Source organism: Balaenoptera ricei, chromosome 18 (genome assembly GCF_028023285.1).
Source record: "Balaenoptera ricei isolate mBalRic1 chromosome 18, mBalRic1.hap2, whole genome shotgun sequence".
In the NCBI taxonomy this organism is placed as follows: domain Eukaryota; kingdom Metazoa; phylum Chordata; class Mammalia; order Artiodactyla; family Balaenopteridae; genus Balaenoptera; species Balaenoptera ricei.
The window spans coordinates 57384959-57400786 of NC_082656.1; the positions used below are offsets into that span (position 1 = coordinate 57384959).

The 15828-nt window shown below is 38.8% G+C and overlaps 1 long non-coding RNA gene across 5 annotated transcripts in view; it reads left to right on the forward strand.

The window, feature by feature from the left end:
- Positions 1-15828, forward strand: part of LOC132352528 (uncharacterized) — a 307835-nt gene that overhangs the window by 4618 nt on the left and 287389 nt on the right. For all 5 annotated transcript variants that reach the window (XR_009498761.1, XR_009498763.1, XR_009498759.1 and 2 more), the window contains one exon: positions 8449-8533. This is a non-coding gene — a long non-coding RNA (uncharacterized LOC132352528). The remainder of the gene's footprint in view (positions 1-8448; positions 8534-15828) is intronic.

Below are 15828 nucleotides of genomic sequence, written 5' to 3' on the forward strand. Positions count from 1 at the left end.
AAAAGATGTTAAAACCATGCACGGGCAAAATTAGATCTAACAATTTTTTTTTTTTAGCCGTCATTCCTAAAAAAAAATGATACTGAAGGTTAAACTGTTACATGTCATAATAGGTTCCAGAGACGCTGGGGGTTTAAGAAATCTGGAGTTAGGTTCAGGCTAGGTCATTTGGGGCCAATCTGATCGGGATGTCCTGATGCTCAAACCCCCTCTCCCTCCTTTTCATTATTCCTGGGTTAAAGATCCAAGTCCTTAACCCAACTTCCTGGTGCTACAGTCCAGCCCCTTTTCCTTCCTAGCCTCCTGTTACTGCACACCCCCTGCTTTCTGCCTTGCTGCTGTGACTATTACCTCTGTATATGCAATCTCCCCTTTCACTTTTCTGGCCTTTTGCTGTGTTAACTCCTACTTATCTTTCAAATCTCTGTTGTCTTTTTCTCAGGAAACCTTTTTCTGACCCTTTGACTAGGTCAAACCTCCCTTGTTCCTCTCCTGACCTTCGCTGCTGCAAACATACATATAATTGAGTGATCATTTATTAACTGTCTCCTTCGCTGTATTCTAAGCTCCATGAGGGCTGGAATCCAAGTCGGGTGTTGCCTGCCATTTTACCCCCAGCACTGAAGGCTCTGGCACATATAAGTAACTCAAACATTTTAAAGTAAGATGAATGAATGAATGAATGAGTCAGGCAATTAACCTTAGTGCCCAACTGTAAAAGAGTTGCTGTTAGGATTGGATGATATGAAGTATCTATGAAGGCTAGCATATGGTAAGCTCTCAATAAGTAGCAGTGATAATTTCAGTTAAATTGGGCTTGGTAGTTTATTTGGTAAATGAATATGGTAAATGAATATTTAAATATGGTTTTGCCTCCATATTTTCAAAAAGTTTTAAAATTACATAGTAAGCACAATTTGATTTATGTATCTTATTTGTTTGTGCTTATGTAGGGATAAAAATAGAGATTTAGAACACGTTTTGATTGTTATTAGCTATATTCAACTATTAATAGTATTTCAAAGAAACCTTAACCTTACGCTGATTTTTGTTTTCATGTGACCTTCTCAAAGTAGGTAGAGAACTTCAGGGAAGATGGGACTTATTTAGCTGATGCGGTTGTTTCTGACTGGAATGTCTCCTCATTGAATTACTTGTTCAGGAAATCTAGAGGCTTGAGAAATGTGAGTTCCTTCTTATTTGAGAGTGGCTTTGACATTTGGGCTCTTGCCAACACAGAATTTTTAAGTGTATATTTTGGGGATGGAGCCCTGTGTCTGAAATGGTGTTAAAGCTCTATCCCCCGTTAGGAAGAAGATGCACATTCACTTACATTAAATGGTGTGTGGCAGAGGTATTTGCTGTACACTGGAAGGCTATGATGTTCCATTGTTCTAAATTCTTCAGGTTATTATGATCCTGTGAAGGTGAATGTGCGATGACTCAGAATAATAATATTTAAGAGTCTTGAACTATATAACAAATCCTATTCTCCAGCATTCTGGGGAAACACATGTCAACCACTCTTTCTTATTGAATATCAACATAGCGTGGCCTTCTGGGGGCAGAATTCCTCTCTTCATGGCCTTGGCCTGGGAGCCACTGGTTCTATCACTTTGCTCAAGGGTTTGAGATGAGAACTAGCTAGTTTCTGACTGCAAGGAGCTGACAGTCTAAATGGCAGGTGAGACAGATAGCCATGAAAATACTGGAAAGCCATTCAAGGGCATCTACTAAGTCAGTTTTCAACTGGCTGCTATTGGTGCTTGAGGGTTTGTTGGCTCAGCAGAGTTAGGGAGGATCCCAAAGGAGGCAGCCACTGAGCAGGGCAGTGGGCCAGTTGTTAGCTGTCTTTGGGCCTCAGTGTACAGGTCTATCATTCTTCCATTTTGGCAGTACATTTTGAGTGGTTTATTAAGAAGCTAAAACTCTCTGAATATATACCTAGAGTGTGGGTACAAAAGACCTTTATGTCTCTAGTACTGTAACTTTATAATGGAATTCAGATAAGATAGCTCTAGACAGAAGCTGAAATATTTGAATTTCCCTAAAGAATTCTATAAGTATATTCAAGACATCATAGGAACAGTTTAAACCTCAGGCAGGGCCAGGGTCTGTGGCAACAGACAAATGATGTTCTTCCCATTATTTGGCATCCTCTTCTCATGAACTTTACACAACTGTTAAAATAATTTGCTTTTATTCCTTATCTTTTAAACTACTTTTCAAGTTATTAGTGGATCATGATACTTCTGAAACCTAAGATAATACCAAATGTCCTGGGCCCATGGTGCCTAAGAGGCAAAGGGCATCTTCCATGTGGCAATCATTAGCATTACAGTTCAGCAGGCATTATAAATCAAATCACCCAGGATTGGGAGGGATTTAACATGCTTTCAGTAAGACAGTAGAGATTTTACCAAAGGTACTGTTACCCTACTTATTGAGATATTTAGGTTATTCAGAATATATTTTTTAGAAAAACTCTATCACGTCCTAAAGATGACCCACATTCTAATTTGATCTCCACAAAGGTTTTTTTTTTTTTTTAATTAATTAATTAATTAACTTATTTTTATTTTTGGCTGCATTGGGTCTTTGTTGCTGCACGCGGGCTTTCTCTAGTTGCTGTGAGCAGGCTTCTCATTACGGTGGCTTCTCTTGTTGTGGAGCACGGGCTCTAAGCGCACAGGCTTCAGCAGTTGTGGAGCGCGGCTCAGCAGTTGTGGCTCGCGGGCTCTAGAGCACAGGCTCAGTAGTTGTGGCGCACAGGCTTAGTTGCTCTGCGGCATGTGGGATCTTCCCAGACCAGGGCTCAAACCTGTGTCCCCTGCATTGGCAGGCGGATTCTTAACCACTGTGCCACCAGGGAAGTCCCTCCACAAAGGTTTTTTAATGTACGATGCGTGTCTACACAGCCGAGTAGAATTATGAATTGAGCCTTATCCAAGATCTAACATACAGTTAACCTCATTCAATTGGAAAGTTATATATTTTTTCAAATAGCAAGGGTTCTTGCTTTATTTTCTAGATCAATGGTTCTCAACCCTGGCCATACATTAGCATTACTTGGGAGATTTTTTAAAAATTAGATGACAAGATCCTTCACATAGAGTCCATTTTAGGTTGGTCTGAGAGGGGGCCTTATATAAATTTCTCAGTCGCCCACTGCCTTAGTTTCTTCACCCATAAAGTGGGGATAAAATTATTTTCTATGTCCAAGCATCATCATGAGAGTTAAATGAATAATGCATGTGGAGTTTTAGAAGAAGTCTGACTTGTAATAACTCTTCTATAAATGAAAGTCATTATATTATTATAATGAAACCATAATAGAGATTCATAGCTCACTGAGAACAAGAATAGAAAATGCAGTAGACACTAAACAGAGCATGTTTAGTAGATGAAAATGCTAGAACAGGCTCACGCTTGCATGCAAGAGCTGATTATGGGTATCTCTTCTCATCTCCACATTTAGTGACATTAGGTTTGAAAATCAGTCATGGTGAGTTTATTTACAACACAGAAATCACCAAATGCTGAAATCAAGGGGCTTTGTTTTGTTTTATTTTGTTCTTTGTTTTTTTCTTTTTTGTATGCCAGAGATCCAGTTATTAACAATATCACCGCAAGAGAGGATTGAGACAGCTGGCAGGGAGGTCTGGGGTGAAAAACATCATACACTTACTTCATGATTTAAATGGCCTGGGCTTGGACCAGGCCAGTCATGGCCATCTGTCATTCATGGACCTGGGGCCTAAGTTTTGAATCAAGAATCACCAGAGTGTGATTGAACTCTCAATCAATCATTAGTTCTAAGTGTTGGGGCAAATTATTTAATCCTGCTCTCAAAATCTTAAGGATTTGAACTCATAGAAACAGAGAGTAGAATGGTGGTTGCCAGAGGCTGGTGGAAATGGGGAGAGGTTGGTCAAAGGGTATAAACTTTCAGTTATAGAATGAATAAGGATTCTGAGGATTTAATGTCCAGCATGGTGGCTTTAGTTAATAATACTGTATTGTATACTTGCAATTTGCTAAGAGAGTAGACCTAAAGCATTCTCACATGCACACACACAAAGTAACTATGTGAGGTGATAGACTGTTAATTAACTTGGTTGTGGAAATCATTTCATGGTATATACGTGTATCAAATTATTATGCTGTACACTTTTAAAGATATTATGTTTTTAGTTGTCAACTGTACCTCAATAAAGCTGGAAAAGAAAAAGCAGCTAGGGATTTGTGGGGATATAGCAGGGGCATAGGAAGCCACAAGATAAACCTGGTCCACCTAACTTTATTTAGATTCATGTACATTCTTAAAACCCAAGCCCAAAATGATGATGATGATGAAATCCCCCTGAAGTCTACTTTAGGTTAGTTTTGGGATGCTCCAGGAGCGCGTTCAGCATCCTTTGCCTTTGTTGCGTACTCAGGTGGAAACAGATGGAAAGTACTGGAGGGTCTCCACACCTCAGTTTCCTCATTGGTCAGAGCAGGATGGTTGTCAGACTGATATGAGATAATGGATTTTAACCACATAGGGATCGTAGTTAGTGCCTCAGTTTTCAAGAACGTTTGCTAGGTCAGTTTATGACTTAGGAACTTAGAGCTAAGTAAGCATCCAGCCCAGAGTCTGAACTTTGACCCTGGACCTCAGTAGCCCTAGAACTCCCTCAGACCGCTAGTCCTAATACAGTAGTCTCCAACATTTTTGGCACCAGAGACCAGTTTTGTGGAAGACAATTTTTCCACGGATGAGGGGCGGGGGGCAGCGGATGGTTCAGGCAGTAATGCAAGCGATGGGGAGCGATGGGGAGCGGCAGATGAAGCTTCACTCACCTGCCCACTGCTCACCTCCTGCTGTGCGGCACGGTTCCTAACAGGCTGAGGACCGGTATGGGTCCTGGCCCCGGGGTTGGGGACCCCTGTCCTAATAGACTCAGTGGAGGCTGAGCTAGAGTCCTACTACTTGACAATTTATTTTTGCTGATCTCTAAGTAAATCAGCATTTGTTATTCTTCACTTTAACTTTTATTTGACTTGCTTTAACAAAAGAGACATAGTAAACATTTTCTGATAACGACTGAAACATTCTTCACTTATAGAATTAGTTTCGTTTTGCATTAGATTAAAATGTGCAACACTGTTGTTTTGGATTATTTTCTATGATCTAATGTATAAAATCATGCATTAAAAATTCAATATGATACTTTTGGGGACTTCCCTGGTGGCGCAGTGGTTAAGAATCCGCCTGCCAATGCAGGGGACATGGGTTCGAGCCCTGGTCCAGGAAGATCCCACATGCCGCGGAGCAACTAAGCCCGTGCACCACAACTACTGAGCCCGTGCTCTAGAGCCCGAAAGCCACAACTACTGAGTCCACGCGCCACAACTACTGAAGCCCGCGCGCCTAGAGCCTGTGCTCCGCAACAAGAGAAGCCACTGCAGTGAGAAGCACGCACACCACAACGAAGAGTAGTCACTGCTCGCCGCAACTAGAGAAAGCCCGTGTGCAGCATCGAAGATCCCATGCAGCCAAAAATAAATAAATAAATAAATTTAAAAAATTAATATGATAGTTTTAATTTCTTAATTTAAAAAAGCCAAACCACAATTGTATTATTTTAGCAAGAAAAAGAAAACTCATAATACTTAGCTATACAGTTAAGTTAAACCAGAAATTGATATTTGTACAATTTCTCCTCCTTGGAAGCAGTAGGTGTATAACATTATTATACATTGTATTTATGCTGCATGCACAGAAAATTGACTAGAGACCCTGAAAGTAGGCAAGCTCTTTGGAACCCAGACTGGATTACCAAGCTGAGTACCCCTGCAAAACAAACTCTCTGTCTGAATATATGAAAGGTACTAAAAGAGAGTGAAAACCAGTTTTACTTTTTCTTTTTTAATTATTTTTTTAATTTTTGGAGGAGAATCAGCAGTGGAAGAAAAGATCACTTCCTCTGTAGACACTATGGGTTTCGGATTCTGTAAACTCTGTCATGTAACTTGACCCCAAAGCTAATGAAATCCTGTTAGACTTTCCCTGCCCTCCTTCCTGCTTCCACCTTTTTGATTGTCTCACCTTTGAAAACCTCGATTTGTACTTGTATACATGTGTGATCCTCCCGCCATTGTTTGGCTTTTTACCCAGGCACTTTTCACCTACATCCTCTCCTTCCCTGTTTGGCAGTCGGTTGGGCTTCTTCCTGCCTTGAATACCACATTCCCGAGTTATTCAAGCTCAGTCATTAGCACCCTGTCCCCCTACTAAAATTATGAATGAAAAGCCTTGTTGTTCTTTACAAATAACTCAGGCTTCCTCAGTCAGTCAAATTCGAATGGAAGTGACTGCCGGACAAAGGGGTGGGATGACGGACAGTTCTCACAGCGAGTCATCAATGCCCACAGGAAGTTTTTTAAGCAACAATCTAGGTAGAGAGGGTTGGGCGCTCCCGGAGGACAAGCCTACAGAGGGGGGGCTGGGGGGTGCTCTTTGTGTCCATTTGGATCTTAGGGAAAGAAAAAAAAAAGTCCGAGAAGACCAGAGATGACAATGTACAGAGTCAATTTTGCCCTTGCAAGAACTTAAGAATCCTTCCATGGAGACATCTACCTTGCGGTAATGCTGGTTGGAACTGACACGCACAGACAAAAGTGAAGGCACTGACCATTTACTGGGCTTTGAATGCTGAACGGTGCAGGAGTGGGTTACAGACTGGGGGCTGCACGACTCCCCGCTGGGAAGTTGCATTGTCCTGGGCCCCTTTTTCACAACAGGGGAAAAGGTAATTGACAGGCTGATTGTTTGGCCGGGACCCCCGCTGTTTTAAAATCCTGGAAGGCCCCAGTCACACGTTGTCAATAATAGCCATCGGAGGTGCGGAGTGAAGGACTGTTCAGGAAACAGTTTGAGCCCTTCAAGTGGACAGGCCTCAGTGACTTTTCTTGCACTCTGGCTGCCACAAGCAGCTCATTCAAAAATAACCTTCAAGTAATAAATCAAACTTGTTTCCTGAACTATACAAGGAACAGCTGGTTATTTTTCCTCCCTTTTTTTTTTTTCAAAGACAAAAAAAAAAGATTTTTACTACAGGAAATCAAGCATGTCAAAATTTGGCAAGGCAATTTGGATGATTTAACAGCTAAACACTTCTCTTTTTAATGTTATGCTTTCATCGGTCTTTTTTTATTTTGGCTTTTCATTTTTGCATTCTGTTTGCTGCCGTGAGTGTCCCTTATCTGTGCTTTCCTCCCTTTTGAAAGGAAAATGAGTTTAGTATCTTGTCCTTAGAATATCTTTGGTAATTTCTAATGTGTTGGTCAAGACGCTCAACCTATTATACAGCTGAAATTTGTTTTCTTCTACAGAGAGAGTTTGGATTTAGACCTATAGCTCCACATATCTGTTTCTCGTGGGATCCATATATTTTGGAGTTCTGATGACAAGGCAGTTTTTCTTCAGTCTGCTGATTTAGGAACCCCAAGCTAGTACATATGTCATAACTGAAGTAGTCTGCTATTTTAAGAAAGTACATTTTGAGCGTTTTTGGTCTTTTTGTGTCTCTCTTTGTGCCTGTTTTTGTGTTTTCTTTGTGTGTGTCTTTCCCTCCTTGAATATGTTTGCCCTTCAGATTTTGGAAAAATCTGCCAACCTCTGACTGACCTTAGCAATAATAAGTATAAATATAAGTATAAATGATTAACATAAAACAATTCCCTTCTGTGATGATTACTGTTTATCTTTATTTTATAGATGCTTGATATTTCAAATAGAAATCCATTCCAAATGAAAGTGTTTATGATCTATCAGTGTGTACCTTAGAGATTAGCTTTTCACAACTTGTGGACATTTAGAATTAAAAAAGAAATGTATTTGAGAACCTGTCAGATTTCAATGCACTAGGTCTATGTCAATCAATTTAAATATAATTAAACAATAATGTTAGGATTAGATATTAAGATTATGTAAAACATCTATTTTACAGGATATTTTTACTACTATTTAATAAAAACAATTATAATTTAGCATTAAATGAGAAATTATAAATTATACTTTGGGATTTGGTCCTTTAATAAACTTATTTTTCTTTATTTTGTTGAAGAGATTATTTGTAATAAAACACTTGTAATGAAAGGTATGTTTACAGGAAGATAATAATGAAATTCAATTTGTAGTAGACTTAGGTCATTGTAGGCTTCTTTTCTTTTTTCATTTCTTTTCCTTGATATTTGCAATAAATGACAATGCTATAATAGCACAAATAAAGCCATCTTTGTGCTACACGATTTAACTTACACACTTTGTATGTATACAGATGTCTTGGCTGATACGAGTGTGAATTTAGCAGTGGGTGTGGTTTCCCTGTAAATGTTTCTTCCATATATGGCTGATATTCATACCGAACCTGTTTTGATGTAACATTTCTTTACTTTCAGCATTTAAGCTTCGAACATGTGATACGTGACTGGATGGAATTCCTGGAGAACTGTATTAACACGTTTCAAAGAGTTGAATCCTGAGGTTAGTACCATGTCAGAAAATTTGAGGATTTGCACAGTATTTATATGTAGGGTTCATACATGATTGTATAATATCATTCATAAGTGAATCAGAATATAAATATTATATTTAAAATAAGGTAAAATACTCAGTTCTGTACATGACTCGTTTCTTATTAAGGCACAGCCTTTTGTCTCCCTCAGAGATGCTCAGGAATTGATGAGTTAAGTGGACTTTGAACCTTCTGGTACCCTCCCGCAGCCTCACAACTCCTCCCCGTGGCCCTGTGGACTCTGGCCACAGGAGGGGCGGGTGAGATGGTGGGTGTAGACTGAAAGTGCTCGGTACAGACTTGCTTTCTGGCCTCCTGTTCAGCTGCCGGTCTCACAGCTTGCCCTGAGAATGGACTTCCTGTGCTGTCATTTACACTCAGTATCACACTAAGCACTCTTTGTCACTCAGCTTTTGCGACAGAAGGGGGCGAGATAACACATCTAGACTGTTTGTGTTGACTTTGTGGATAAAGTCAAGGGCTGGAGTCAAGAACCCTGGGTCTTATCCTCATTTTGCAACTGCCTTTCCTGTGACATTGAGCCAGGCTTTGGACCTCCCCATTCCTCACTTTTTCCTCTTCTATCTAATGAGGATCAGTATGCAGTGTTCTCTTATTTTATCAGGAAGGTATGGTTGTTGAAAGATTTTCTAAATGCTTGAAGCCGCTAGCAAAAGGAAAAAGAAATCAGATAAAATGACCCTTTTTTGCTTTTTGGGGAGAGATGGAAAGGAAACCGTAGCTGGTTAATTACTCCTAGAAATAATTCATTCTCCAATCCTGTAGGTAGGGAATTTTCCCTCCTACTCACGTCAGTTTTTTCCTCATCCTTTTCTTTTGCTCTTTTCCTCTCTCTCTCTCTCCCTCCCTCTCTCTTCCTGTCTCCCCCTGCCCTTCTTGTCTGTCTCCTTCTCCCTTCCCCTCTACCCCTGCAATGTTTCCTTCATAGCAACATGCTGTGAGATCAAGGTGTGTAGAAATTAGCAAAGCTGAAGAATACCTCTAAAAGGCTTTGTCCGCTGTGGGTGAGCGGAGACACTGGGGACACAAGGAGGGCCTTCTGAGTTGACTGGGCGGGGAGTGACAGTAAGGGCTATGGAAGCTTTTGCAAATATATGGGACTTCAGAGACAGTTACCAGCTGGCAAGCTGGGTCTGTGGGGCCTGGGACCACTTATTTAGAGGTTCTTTTTGTGAAGAGATGGGGTTGGAAAAGGATTGGAAGGTATAGTGAAATTCAGGGATTCTCTCAATGGGATAGGATGGAGGGCCTCTTCTGGCCACAGCTGTGGCTACATCCTTTTCCTTTTTCACTAAATTATACAACTGAATAGAGTGTAGCTTTGAGTGGAAAGGGGTTTCATCTACTGCAATTAGAGTGTATGAAATATCATGAATTGTAAAGAGTGCATTTTAATACATTTCACTTTTTAAAAACCTTTCGTCGTTGAGTTTTATTGCTGTTGTTTTATTTTGTGAAGACCTTGGTAATATAAATTACAAACCAGATATTAATTCACATAGTATTCCTCGTGGCATTTTAAGAAGGGTGTTGTATATTCTGGCTTGCTTATTTGATTTTCCAGATCCACAAATCTGTTCATATGTGCTTAGATTTTTCATTCAAAAGGCAGCAGTATCATTTTGGTGGTATATGCTTTTGATCTTTTGTACATACATGGTTTTGATATGGCCTGACATTGTGTTTATTTGATATTTCTTATTGAATCCATTGTATATTCATGGATGTTTCATGCTATTTTGCTACCTATTGATAGGCTTTTTTAGTGTGACTCCCCCCATTAAAAAAAAAAAGCAAGTAAAAACCTACTACATGGGGGATATATATATATATATATATATATATATATATATATATATATATATATATTATATATGTATATAATATATATACATAAATATATAATATATATTAAAATATAATTTATAAATATATATATTTTACTTGTTTTAATAAGAAGGATATGAAAAGATACATACCAGTCTGTTTATAATACACAGGATCTGAAGGGGAGGCAGGAGCTTATTAACTTTTTAAACTTTTTTCCTGATTTGTTTCACTTTGTACAACAAATATGTATTACTTTCTTAATTAAAACATTAATAAAGAAAATGTTTCAATACTGATTTAATATAAACACTTAAAGAGGAAATTTAGTAGTCATAGATATAATTTGTATTTTACAAGGTTTTTGCCAATCTTGGTAAAATGTCTAAAAATCCGTAAAGAAAGGACAGTGCCTTTTGTTTTTAGAGCACACATACAAAAAAGCAATGGTTGGCGCTCCCTCTGCTGGTTTCCCTACAAGAATTAACAGGCCAACTTGGGAGGATGAAAAGATAACAACGAAAATTATGCTGAGTCTTTGATCCTTAAACACCCTTTCCACATACACATTTTATCCCTGATTGACAGCAACTGTCAAAGCAGTTTGTGAAAATGGGTTCTCTCCTGACATTTAATAGTGATACTGAAGTTGGGCTAGATAATTATAACCCTTTTTAAAAATGAATTGCTCCTTTTTCATATCATAAGCTAGGATGTAAAACACAACTATTCTTAATTTATTGGGAATTTTTGAGTGGGGATTAATCGTACATAACTAACTCTCAATAACGGGATCTAGTAGTTGGCTATTTGAACATTTTCACATTAGTAAGCAAAACTGATGGGGGAGTGACATTATCATGGGCCATTTTAAAAATTAAACCTTGTTATATCATTACTGTAATCTGTACATTCTTATATAAAACATATTTGAAAATTTCTTAGTTTAGTTAATATTGATATCCAAACTATAACTAAAGATTCTTAGAACTCACTGAATTCATCAATTTCCCCCCACCCTCGCCCCCGGGAACCCTGACTTTCTTGGACCAGAGTATGTTGAGCCATATATACTATCCATTGATCAAATATTGGTGTTAAATCATTCCTAAATCTTTATTGCATTCTGTGTTATATATAATACGGTATTCTGTGTCTTAAAGGTGTTTAATGTGAAGATTCTGTCTGTACATATTCAACTCCTTCCACTAGCTTTTGCCTTTAGGTAGGTGTCAGTTATGGTATAAACTGCTAGAATATACGAAACTATTTCCCTTAGGGATATATGCATTTAATAGGGAGCTCTGGAGAATCTATAAGCTTTCAAAAGGAGCATTTTTAATGGTAGGTTTCAGGGAGAGAGCTTTTGTAGTAAGACAAAGTAGACCAGAGAAGGGTCACCTCTGGAGAATGGACAGGCCCTTGGGAAAGGAGTGGAGAATTAAGACAGCTCCAAACAACAGGCAATAAAGAATGGGGGAGGTGCTGTTGATCAGGGAAGAACAGGAGCTGCATTTCCTTGGTAAGAGAACTGCTCTCCTTTTAAAAAGTCATCTCTGTGAGGGCTGCTCAGGGAATGGCGAAGGAGAAAGGAAATAATAGGGTAGAAGGCCAGATCTCATAAATCAACTTTACCCATCACTGATGAGCCAGATACCATAGTCAGATCAGCCTAACGCCCTGGAAAACACCAGGTAGAGATTTAGGCAAGTGACAATGTTAGGGACAGGCAGTTTCACGTAGCAGAGATCCAGTCACACTCCTGGAGTTTAAGCAAGGGAATTCTAGGCTCTAGAAAGAGTGGGGAGGGTGATGAGTGTTGGGGGTTCTGGGTAATTGAAGGTGCACACACTGTAGGACTCCAGTGCTGGAGGACCTGGAGGACCAGGCAGTGCCTGTGGTTGGACTCTAAGGTCAGGAGGATTCCTGGCAGGATCCGTGTTCTAGATCGTGGGATATGAGCAGTTAGGGTCAAGGCTGATTTGATAGTGACTCCAGTGTACTAGCAAATTCCTTCATCCTGAGTCTGGAGAGGGTTTGTATATGAGTGCATGTTCAGTTAAGACCTACAAGCCACACAGATAACGGTCCAAAGCAGGAATTTTAGGAGATATATTATTGGATGGGAGGTCATGCCCCTTGCATCTCAAACCATGATATATGGGCCAATGCACACTTAGCCTACTTATAAAGTCACTGTGCATTAGAGGTTAGGGATTAAAGAGACCAGAACAACTCTTCTTCAAACAACTTTTATATTATATTTACCATCAGTCCTTCATAATTGTTCTCTAATTTTTTATGTCTTTGTTTTTAGTAGTGTCTCTTCAGATGATATATTTTAAGTTTCTTAAATGCAGGACTGTTTTTTTCAGATCTTTTACATTTCCCTAAGAGCTTTAACTTAATTTTGTACCCAGATTATTCTAAATGACAGAGATGTTAGGGCTTTGTTTGTTTGTTAGTTTTATTTTTTCCAATATGCTCTATAGAGCAAATCCCCTGAGTTTCTACATGAAGGTGGGGAGGGAAGGGAGCTTTGATTTTACATATTTGGCTTTTGTATAGTATTTCCCTTGAAGAAAGAACTGCCCTAAAAATTTTCAGAAAACTATGAGTGTGTTTGGTTGATGATCATCAAATTGATACTCAGAAGCAACTGAATGTAGGGAACTTTTCATAGAAGGCCTACATTCTGAAATGGATTCTTTTTTAATTGATTTCTTTATGAATATATTCTTTATGCATTGTTAGTCCTATATGAATTTTGGTCCTATATGAATCAACTTAAAATTAAATGTGTTTCTTTTTCTTGTTTTGTTCATGAAAGTGATTTTAAAAGCCATGCTTCTTATTGTTAGAAGAACTATTAGTCAAAGAGTGCTCGTGTGTTCATAAACCTTAGAGTCCGGAAGTGGTTTGGAAAGAGAAAACTCTTATATATTCCCCAGGAGTTCCCCAACAAATAGATGATGTATTTAAATGGATGTGCATTTTCACTACGCTTGGACCACATCAAATCTGACACTAAGCAAGGAATTATCTAAATCAGGCTAGGAAGCATATAAAGGCTAGTAGATTTATTTCAAGGCCCTTTTTAACCAAAGCTACCTTTTCGCTTTATTTATATTATCTGAGAAAAAAGTGTGAATTAGGTACCTTCTTCCTTGCCTTCCATTCTCTTCTGATCAGAGAGATAGAATCCTTTAGACATACCTACCCTGTTAACAGTAGCCATTAGTCACATGTGGCTATTGGGCACTTGAAGTGTGCTGTCATATATACACTAGATTTCGAAGCCTTAGTAGAAAAAAAAAGGATGGTGAACTAGCTCATTTATATGTATTTTATATTAATTATACATTGAAATGACAATAGTTGGGTTAAAGAAAACACTATTAAAATTAATTACTTTTAATTAACTTCCATTTCTTTTTACTTTTCAGTATTCAAAAATGTTAATTTACATATGTGGTTCACATTTCTATTGGACAAAACTCCTGTAGACCAATAGTTCTTAAACTTTTTGGAATAATAATGTGTTCCTTTGAGAATCTGTTAAAAGCTCAATAAATCATAGAGAGATAGATACTGTCAGTTCTGCTATACCTAACATATGTGTTCCTAAGACTCACCGTACTGTGCAAAATCATGCACTGAAAGCTACAGGGCTGGGATTGGAGTAAACACTCAACAATTTTGTCAGTGACACATAAAAAAGATAGCAACATAGTAAAAATGGTAGCACAGTTTTATCCATGGTGAATGGTAAAGAGATATGTCAGTATTACAATAAATATGGCACTTGACCCTGAAAATGTCTCATTTGTCTGTCGGGGTGGGAGCTCCTACGAAACTGCCCCCCTTCCAAGCCTGCCTTGTTCCCGTGGCTGCCACCCTGTGTGCCAGAGGAAGAGAACATTAGGAAGGTAGAAAAAAAGTGAGGGAAAGAGAAATAAAGAGAGAAAAATGACAGAGAACAGAGGGGAACAACACAAAATAGGCTGAGAGGAAAGGGGAAAAAATGAACGAGAAGGGAGGGCATGAGGCCGAAATGCAGGGTTGCAGCATATGAGTGATTGGAAGGAGGTTACCTGAAATCAGATGGAAAGTTGGAAGAGCACATGCAGAAAGTTGGAACAGTAAACGGAACAGCAAATGTAGGTAGAGCTCATTGTCCTTGAGAGGTGTGTGCATTTTGCTGATTTGTGCAAAGCTCAGTTCAGCTGGGTACAGTTTTCTGTGTTGGCCTGGAGATGAAATTGGCACAAGCAAATCCAAAATTACTGTTGTGTTAAAATTTTCCCTAATGTATCAGTCACGTTGGAACAAATTCACGTTTTCAAAACAAGCGTTCTAGCAGAACTGACTGTAGAAACATACACCATGATAGATTGTCATGCACAGCCCACGTTTGCAACCTCCAGACTGGAGGAGTGTCAGAGCACGCCAAGCATTAGGAAGCAAAGCTGAAATGCCAGCATTTGGTTTTTTCAAGGTGTTATAGTCACAATAGATTATGAGAAGGGGGGCCTGGTGAGCAGTTTGTGGAGTGTTGAGTGGAGTGTAGAGAGTGAATGCATTATGGGTGGGGATCCATGGGGGTGGAAGACGTTGAATTTGAGATGCAGAGAAGGTACCCTTTCGATACCAACTGAGAATGATCTATTTACACAAGCCTTTTCTAATCTATGCTAGAATTGCCCAGGAACCATCCCAGTGACAGGAAATGAATGCTTGGCGAGAGGGAAATTCTAACAAGTAGTAGAGAAAAAGAGCAGATAACTGTCTTAATATTCTGCTTCTATTTATTCTGGGCTTTAGTTACAATTCAAAGAATTTGGTTCCTGTGAATTCACAGAAATAGGTGTAAGGATCTGTCAAGGGGAAGTGAATTGAGAAGATCTTCAAGTCACTAAGAGTAGTGAAGTAACTTTGAAAATTAAATCAAACCATTGAAGGTGGTTGCCCATTAAACATAATGATACTAATGAAGATGATGATGATAATCTAATATTTACTGGGCTCTTAGTATAGCTGGGGACTATACTGTGTGTTTTATGTAGATGATTTTATTTAACATTCACAACATTTTGAGGAAAGATTTTTACCTTTCTTAGGTACCTCTTTTTATGGATCGAAGTAACTCTGCCAACATCACACTGATAGCAAGTAGCTGAGTTGGGGTTTGAATGCAGGCAGTCTAAAGCCAGTGTTTGTGTGGAAACTACCAGACTCTCGTCTTATTAGTGGTCTTGCTGGGGACTTTCCTTGTCTACTGTTGTATATTCTGGTACTGTTTAAATTTGTGTAATGAAATGCTATTACTTAGGTTACTTTTAAAACAGGAGAAAAATACACATAGACAGGTTTAAAAGAGAAAGCCTAGAAAAAAGAAATAAAATAAAAACGATTT